Source organism: Salvelinus namaycush, chromosome 2 (assembly GCF_016432855.1).
Source record: "Salvelinus namaycush isolate Seneca chromosome 2, SaNama_1.0, whole genome shotgun sequence".
NCBI classification, from domain to species: domain Eukaryota; kingdom Metazoa; phylum Chordata; class Actinopteri; order Salmoniformes; family Salmonidae; genus Salvelinus; species Salvelinus namaycush.
Window position 1 is genome coordinate 51,721,589 of NC_052308.1, and position 9,409 is coordinate 51,730,997.

Below are 9,409 nucleotides of genomic sequence, written 5' to 3' on the forward strand. Positions count from 1 at the left end.
CATACAAACTGAGGCAGCAGACTGTGAAAATGAATATTTGTTTCATTCTCAAAACTTTTGGCCACGACTGTATATATTTAGAGTGAGCTTGATTGTTACATCTACTGCATGCACACAACAGAAAATAACCGGCACAATAGCAGTGGCTTAGCCACTGCCAGCCTGACACCCATAAACGAAACAGAATTGTGTTAATTACATGCTGAAAACATAAAGACAGGAGGGAGGGAGTGCATAGGTGTAGAAAAGTATAGACCAGAGTGTAGAGAAGAGGACAATTACAGTCTAAATAGCTGCTTTCAAACTTCCTGCTGTCTTTTTTCTTAATTAGTGGTCAAATATTCTCCCTCTGCTGCTTCATTAGGTCCTTTGTTGAGCAGTTAGTAATGTCAAAGAGAAGATAGAGAGACGGGGTAGTGAAGCGAGAGGGGGAAAATATTAAAAATTGTCTAGAGCCCCTGCCTTCAGTGTCAGATCATGCACCCGCATTAGCTCTTAGGAAGGTTTCCCCGAGTGTCTGCGGCCACTATAACTCAAAGTCCACCAGTCTGACAGACGAAAGCCCAGAGAAACAGGGTCAAAGGCTTCTCCAGTTCAGACAGACTTAAAGGCATCGACAAGAGGGAGAGAGAGAGAGAGAGATCAGGCTTTCTTAACTGACATAAAACAGGTGTACTTATAAGAGAGGAAAAATCCATATTCCGTTTTTTTTACTTCGCTATTCTCAAATACAAATATCATCCTTACTCGAGAGACAGTAGTCGTCTTGCCATTTGGTCTAATTTAGGCAGAGCTTGTTCTCCTCTCTCTCTGTATGGTATGGTGAAGAGGGTTTGAGAGAGGGTCATTTCTCTTTTGCTCTTTTTTTCTCTCCTCTTTCCTTTCTCAAACTCTCTTCACCATCCCACATGGCACACTGAAATTGTTATTTCCAAGTCATTATCTTACACTGCTCAAAAAAATAAAGGGAACACTTAAACAACACAATGTAACTCCAAGTCAATCACACTTCTGTGAAATCAAACTGTCCACTTAGGAAGCAACACTGATTGACAATAAATTTCACATGGTGTTGTGCAAATGGAATAGACAAAAGGTGGAAATTATAGGCAATTAGCAAGACACCCTCAAAAAAGGAGTGATTCTGCAGGTGGTGACCACAGACCACTTCTCAGTTCCTATGCTTCCTGGCTGATGTTTTGGTCACTTTTGATTGCTGGCGGTGCTCTCACTCTAGTGGTAGCATGAGATGGAGTCTACAACCCACACAAGTGGCTCAGGTAGTGCAGTTCATCCAGGATGGCACATCAATGCGAGCAGTGGCAAAAAGGTTTGCTGTGTCTGTCAGCGTAGTGTCCAGAGCATGGAGGCGCTACCAGGAGACAGGCCAGTACATCAGGAGACGTGGAGGAGGCCGTAGGAGGGCAACAACCCAGCAGCAGGACCGCTACCTCCGCCTTTGTGCAAGGAGGAGCACTGCCAGAGCCCTGCAAAATGACCTCCAGCAGGCCACAAATGTGCATGTGTCAGCATATGGTCTCACAAGGGCTCTGAGGATCTCATCTCGGTACCTATTGGCAGTCAGGCTACCTCTGGCGAGCACATGGAGGGCTGTGCGGCCCCACAAAGAAATGCCACCCCACACCATGACTGACCCATCGCCAAACCGGTCATGCTGGAGGATGTTGCAGGCAGCAGAACGTTCTCCACGGCGTCTCCAGACTCTGTGACGTCTGTCACATGTGCTCATGTGCTCAGTGTGAACCTGCTTTCATCTGTGAAGAGCACAGGGCGCCAGTGGCGAATTTGCCAATCTTGGTGTTCTCTGGCAAATGCCAAACGTCCTGCACGGTGTTGGGCTGTAAGCACAACCCCCACCTGTGGACGTCGGGCCCTCATACCACCCTCATGGAGTCTGTTACTGACTGTTTGAGCAGACACATGCACATTTGTGGCCTGCTGGAGGTCATTTTGCAGGGCGCTGGCAGTGCACCTCCTTGCACAAAGGCGGAGGTAGCGGTCCTGCTGCTGGGTTGTTGCCCTCCTACGGCCTCCTCCACGTCTCCTGATGTACTGGCCTGTCTCCTGGTAGTGCCTCCATGCTCTGGACACTACGCTGACAGACACAGCAAACCTTTTTGCCACAGCTCGCATTGATGTGCCATCCTGGATGAACTGCACTACCTGAGCCACTTGTGTGGGTTGTAGACTCCGTCTCATGCTACCACTAGAGTGAGAGCACCGCCAGCATTCAAAAGTGACCAAAACATCAGCCAGGAAGCATAGGAACTGAGAAGTTGTTTGTGGTCACCACCTGCAGAACCACTCCTTTATTGGGGGTGTCTTGCTAATTGCCTATAATTTCCACCTTTTGTCTATTCCATTTGCACAACAGCATGTGAAATTTATTGTCAATCAGTGTTGCTTCCTAAGTGGACAGTTTGATTTCACAGAAGTGTGATTGACTTGGAGTTACATTGTGTTGTTTAAGTGTTCCCTTTATTTTTTTGAGCAGTGTATTTGTGCGTCTCCACTCGACTGCAAATACTCCAGATATTCCGTCCTTCTCCTCAAGTAGCTACACTGCACCAAAGCTTCAGATCAATGGGGAGAGGGGGGTTCTTCGGTTTGTAGATAAGGCAGTGAGTGCTTGCCTGGGTTACGGTACAGAATATAGAGTGCTAATTGGAAATTTGGTGAAGTTTGACAGAGGACTGCCTTTAGAGAAAATGGAATCACGATCTGCAAGACCAGTGTGTGTAACGGTTGTTCTCCTCCTCGTCTGAGGAGGAGCATGGATCGGACCAAAACGCAGCTTGTGGAGAATACATGTTTGATTTATTTTAAACGAAGATGAACACGAAACACTTTTACAAACTATACAAAAACAACAAACGACGTCAACAGACCTGAACATGTGAACTTACATATAACGAAGAACGCACGAACAGGTACAGACTAAACAGTTCCGTATGGTACAAACACTGACACGGAAGACAATCACCCACAAACAAACGGTGTGAACAGCCTATCTTAATATGGTTCTCAATCAGAGGAAACGTCAAACACCTGCCCCTGATTGAGAACCATATAAGGCTAATTAACAAAACAACCTACACAAGAAACAAATAACATAGACTGCCCACCCAGCTCACGTCCTGACCAACTAACAAAGCTAAACAAAGGAAAATAAGGTCAGGAACGTGACAGTACCCCCCCCCCCCAAGATGCGGACTCCGGCCGCAAAACTGAACCTATAGGGGAGGGTCTGGGTGGGCATCTGTCCATGGTGGCGGCTCTGGCTCTGGACGTTGTCCCCACCCCACCATAGTCAATCCCTGCTTCCGTAGCCTCCTCCCAATGGCCACCCTCCAAATTAACCCACCTGGATTAAGGGACAGCACCGGACTAAGGGGCAACACCGGACTGAGGGGCAGCTCCGGACTGAGGGGCAGCTCCGGACTGTCTAACGACTCTGGCTGGTCATGGCTGGCTGACGGCTCTGGCTGCTCATGGCTGGCTGACGGCTCTGGCTGCTCATGGCTGGCTGACGGCTCTGGCTGCTCATGGCTGGCTGACGGCTCTGGCTGCTCATGGCTGGCTGACGGCTCTGGCTGCTCATGGCTGGCTGACGGCTCTGGCTGCTCATGGCTGGCTGACGGCTCTGGCTGCGCATGGCTGGCTGACGGCTCTGGCTGCTCATGGCTGGCTGACGGCTCTGGCTGCTCATGGCTGGCTGACGGCTCTGGCTGCTCATGGCTGGCTGAAGGCTCTGGCTGCTCCTGTCTGGCGGAAGGCTCTGGCTGCTCCTGTCTGGCGGAAGGCTCTGGCTGCTCCTGTCTGGCGGAAGGCTCTGGCTGCTCCTGTCTGGCGGAAGGCTCTGGCTGCTCCTGTCTGGCGGAAGGCTCTGGCTGCTCCTGTCTGGCGGAAGGCTCTGGCTGCTCCTGTCTGGCGGAAGGCTCTGGCTGCTCCTGTCTGGCGGAAGGATCTAGCGGCTCCTGTCTGGCGGAAGGCTCTGACGGCTCTAGCGGCTCCTGACCGACGGACGGCTCTGAAGGCTCAGGACAGACGGGTGGCTTTGAAGGCTCAGGACAGACGGGCGGCTTTGAAGGCTCAGGACAGACGGGCGGCTTTGAAGGCTCAGTACAGACGGGCAGCGCAGGCGGCACTTGGCAGACGGACAGCTCAGACGGCGTTGGGCAGACGTGCAGTTCAGGCGCCGCTGGGCAGACGGCAGACTCTGGCCGGCTGAGGTGCACTGTAGGCCTGGTGCGTGGTGCCGGAACTGGAGGTACCGGGCTAAGGACACGCACCTTAAGGCTAGTGCGGGGAGCAACAACAGGACGCACAGGAGGCTTGGTGCGTGGTGCCGGAACTGGTGGTACCGGGCTGGAGACACGCACCATAGGGCTAGTGCGTGGAGGAGGAACAGGGCTCTGGAGACGCACAGGAAGCCTGGTGCGTGGTGTAGGCACTGGTGGTACTGGGCTGGGGCGGGGAGGTGGCGCCGGATATACCGGACCGTGCAAGCGTACTGGCTCCCTTGAGCACCGAGCCTGCCCAACCTTACCTGGTTGTATGCTCCCCGTAGCCCGACCAGTGCGGGGAGGTGGAATAACCCGCACTGGGCTGTGTTGGCGAACCGGGGACACCATGCGTAAGGCTGGTGCCATGTATGCCGGCCCGAGGAGACGCACTGGAGACCAGACGCGTTGAGCTGGCTTCATGGCACCTGGCTCAATGCCCAATCTAGCCCTGCCAGTGCGGGGAGGTGGAATAACCCGCACCGGGCTATGCACACGTACAGGAGACACCGTGCGCTCTACCGCATAACACGGTGTCTGCCCGTACTCTCGCTCTCCACGGTAAGATCGGGAAGTTGGCTGACTTCGCCACACTACCCTTTAGGCCCCCCCCAATAAATTTTTGGGCTTGACTTACAGGCTTCCTACCGCGTCGTCGTGCTGCCTCCATTCGCCGGTATCCTTCCTCACACTGCGCCAGAGAATCCCAGGCGGGCTCCGGCCTTCTCCCTGGGTCGATCGCCCACCTGTCGATCTCCTCCCACGTAGTGTAGTCCAAATTTTGCTCCTGCTTCCGTGCTGCCTCCTCATACCGCCGCCTCTCGGCTTTAGCTGCCTCCAGCTCTTCACGAGGGCGGGGATATTCTCCAGGTTGTGCCCATGGACCTTTACCGTCCAGTATTTCCTCCCATGTCCAGAAATCCTGCGATCGCTGCTGCTGCTTTTTCCCACGCTGCTTGGTCCTTGATTGGTGGGTGATTCTGTAACGGTTGTTCTCCTCCTCGTCTGAGGAGGAGCATGGATCGGACCAAAACGCAGCTTGTGGAGAATACATGTTTGATTTATTTTAAACGAAGATGAACACGAAACGAAACACTTTTACAAACTATACAAAAACAACAAACGACGTCAACAGACCTGAACATGTGAACTTACATATAACGAAGAACGCACGAACAGGTACAGACTAAACAGTCCCGTGTGGTACAAACACTGACACGGAAGACAATCACCCACAAACAAACGGTGTGAACAGCCTACCTTAATATGGTTCTCAATCAGAGGAAACGTCAAACACCTGCCCCTGATTGAGAACCATATAAGGCTAATTAACAAAACAACCTACACAAGAAACAAACAACATAGACTGCCCACCCAGCTCACGTCCTGACCAACTAAACAAAGCTAAACAAAGGAAAATAAGGTCAGGAACGTGACAGTGTGGCTATGAGAAATCTGGGCTGGATAACAAGACAAATTAACAAGTCTTGCCTGGACTTTCCACATGTTCATCAAGCTCCTATTTGAAATATCAAGATAATCCTGATTTACTAAACAATGAAGCAAAAAACACAGGTGATCCTACCTAACAATTCTAAGGAGAGAGAACATTTTTGTAATGTTACACGTAATATTCCCCTCATGTTTGAGTGTCCAGTTTGCCATTGGTTAGGGGAAACACAAACCTTCTGAGAAACATTTTTGCAAGTTTTAGTGTTAAAGTTAGGAGAAAATTCCCTTCAACTTATTTAAAACATGGTTACAATGTTCTCAGAATATACACCATTAATATTCTAGACAAGTTTTATGAGACGTTTAAAGAACATTCATGTGTCCAGTTTTCTGACGGTTATGCGAATATTCCACCAAACATGGCTGCCATGTTCTCTGAATATTCAAAGGGGAAACCTAGTCAGTTGCACAACTGAATACATTTAACATACCCCCTCTGATATTAATGTGCTAGAAACATTTCACGGGATGTTGCAAGAACATTCCTGTGTCCAGTTTTCTAAGGGTTCACAGAATATTCCATCAAGTAAGGAAACTCCCCTAGCAGGTGAGTTCAAACTTAGGTCACCAACACCAAAGACAAATGCCCTAACCCCTGTTCCAATAAGGGTTATCTCTAGAGCATGTGCTTATTGCGACACTATAGTTAGGCCCTGTCCAGAAGAAACCATAAACCCTTCTCCCTAGGCACTTGTATAGATCTGAAACAACTTGATAGGTGTAAGCAATAAGGTGAATACACTTTGAAATAAATCTCAGCTCTATTAAACATACACTCCCCAAAAATTTGGGGTGATCATAGTGATTGAGGAGTATCATTAAAACAGGTTAATATGCCACACCAAAATTAGACAACTATACAGAAAGTCCTTTGCTGAAATAAGTTAATAAAATCAATTATGAGAATAGTCAGATTAAGTGACACCTGACACGGACATGATGGTGTAGCAGGAACACCGGAGTACCGTGAACCAAGAGGTTCTGAGTTCAAATCCCTGGTGAAAAGATATATTTTTTAAATTACTGTATAAATGAACATGCACAATGTAATCATGTATGTTTTAAACACTGTGTGTGATTATCCTTGCCAACAGACAAAGAGCTATCGGTGGTTCACCAATCAGGTCCTTGATTGGCTCAGCAACAGTAACAAGAAGTTATGTGTAATGAATATTTCTTTGAACACAAATGTTCTCACAACGTTCCCATGACAGTTGTCTGGAACATTAATATCTTGTGTTCTGAGAACATGGTGTCATGACGTGGCCCTTTCTGGGTGTAGATCATGGCTTCCCCCTCTCTCACCCTCTCCTACACCCAGGCTCTGTTATCTCAGGTCATAAATTCCTGGCGGAGACTCTCTTCCCCTTTTCATGCAGAGAGAAAGACCATAGAGTGAACAAAGGATTTCACGTGGCCGCTCCTCCTAAATCCCCAAAATGGGAAAATTAATCTATACGTCCACTTGTGAGAAGGGTCCGTGGACACTTAAGGGACAGTTATGTTGAGTGTGTTTCATTTGGTGACCTCACGAAGGACAGGAAAGACACACAACTATATCTCTGAATGTCTACATTTCTCAATTATGGTGTTTTTATCTAATTCTTGTATAAAATTAATGATTAAACTATTTGTGAAATTATGTAATGTGATGTTAAACCTTTAAAGTGAGAGAATTGTATTCCCTTTAAAGTTTAACTAAGTCATTGTCCCACCCCCGTGAGCACAGACATGATCTGGAGTCATGGAACTGCCATTTCTACTGTTACAAATAAAAGGAAAATCCTCTTCAGACTAAGCAAACCCACAGCGTGGATGGGGGGCTAAGGAAGTCTCAAAGTTTTGCTCGCCTGAGTTAGTGTGGTCTACAGCTTATGAGATACTCTATCTACCTAGAGAGTTTATCTGTATTTTTCGTAGCTGTCTACGTACCACCACAGACCGATGCTGGCACTAAAACCACACTCAATGAGCTGTATACCGCCATAAGCAAACAGGAAAACGCTCATCCAGAGGTGGCGCTCGTAGTGGCCGGGGAATTTAATGCAGAGAATCAGTTTTAAATCAGTTTTACCTAATATCTATCAGTACTTCTTATGGCTGCAGGGGCAGTATTGAGTAGCTTGGATGAAAGGTGCCCAGAGGTGCCCAGAGTAAACTGCCTGCTCCTCAGTCCCAGTTGCTAATATATGTATATTATTATTAGTATTGGATAGAAAACACTCTGAAGTTTCTAAAACTGTTTGAATGATGTCCGTGAGTATAACATAACTCATATGGCAGGCAAAAACCTGAGAAGAAATCCAAACAGGAAGTGGGAAATCTGAGGTTGGTCGATTTTCAACCCAGCCCCTATTGAATACACAGTGGGATATTGGTTATATTGCGCTTCCTAAGGCTTCCACTAGATGTCAACCGTCTTTAGAAACTTGTTTGAGGATTCTACTGTGAAGTGGGACCGAATGAGAGAGGAATGAGTCAGAGGTCTGCCAGCAGTCACGAGCTGGTCACGCGCATTTCACATGAGAGGTAGCTGCGTTCCTTTGCTTTTCTGAAGACAAAGGAATTCTCCGGTTGGAATATTATTGAAGCTTTATGTTAAAAACATCCTAAAGATCGATTCCATACATCGTTTGACATGTTTCTATGGACAGTAACGGAACTTTTTGACATTTCGTCTGCAACTAGGGAACGCACTTCATGACTTTGGATTTGTTTACCAAACGTGCTAACAAAAGTAGCTCGTTGGACAAAAATGATGGACATTATCGAACAAATCAAACATTTAATGTGGAACTGGGATTCCTGGGGGTGCATTCTGATGAAGATCAAAGTTAAGTGAATATTTATAATGCTATTTATGACTAATGTTGACCACCAAATATGGCAAAAATATTTTTGGCTGCTTTGTTGTCTGAAAGCTGTTCTCAGATTATTGCATGGTTTGCTTTTTTGAAATCTGACACAGCGGTTGCATTAAGGAGAAGTGTATCTATATTTCCATGTCTAACAATTGTATTTACATTTATAATGAGTATTTCTGTAAAATGATGTGGCTCTCTGCAATATCACCGGATGTTTTTGGAACTAGTGAACATAACGCGCCAATGTATACTGAGATTTGTATATAAATATGCACTTTATCGAACAAAACATACATGTATTGTGTAACATGAAGTCCTATGAGTGGCATCTGATGAAGATCATCAAAGGTTAGTGATTAATTTGATCTCTCTTTGGCTGGAAAAATTGCTGTTTTTTTCTGTGGCTTGGCTCCGACCTAACATAATCGTTTGTGGTGCTTTCGCTGTAAAGCCTATTTGAAATCGGACACTTTGGTGGGATTAACAACAAGATTACCTTTAAAATGGTATAAAATACATGTATGTTTGAGGAATTTTAATTATGAGATTTCTGTTGTTTGAATTTGGCGCCCTGCACTTTCACTGGCTGTTGTCATATCGATCCCGCTAACGCGATTGCAGCCATAAGAAGTTAAATGTGCAACCAGAGGGAAAAAAACTCTAGACCACCTTTACTCCACACACAGCCAGATTACCAGGACATGTACTCTGAGCATGCACTAACCAACT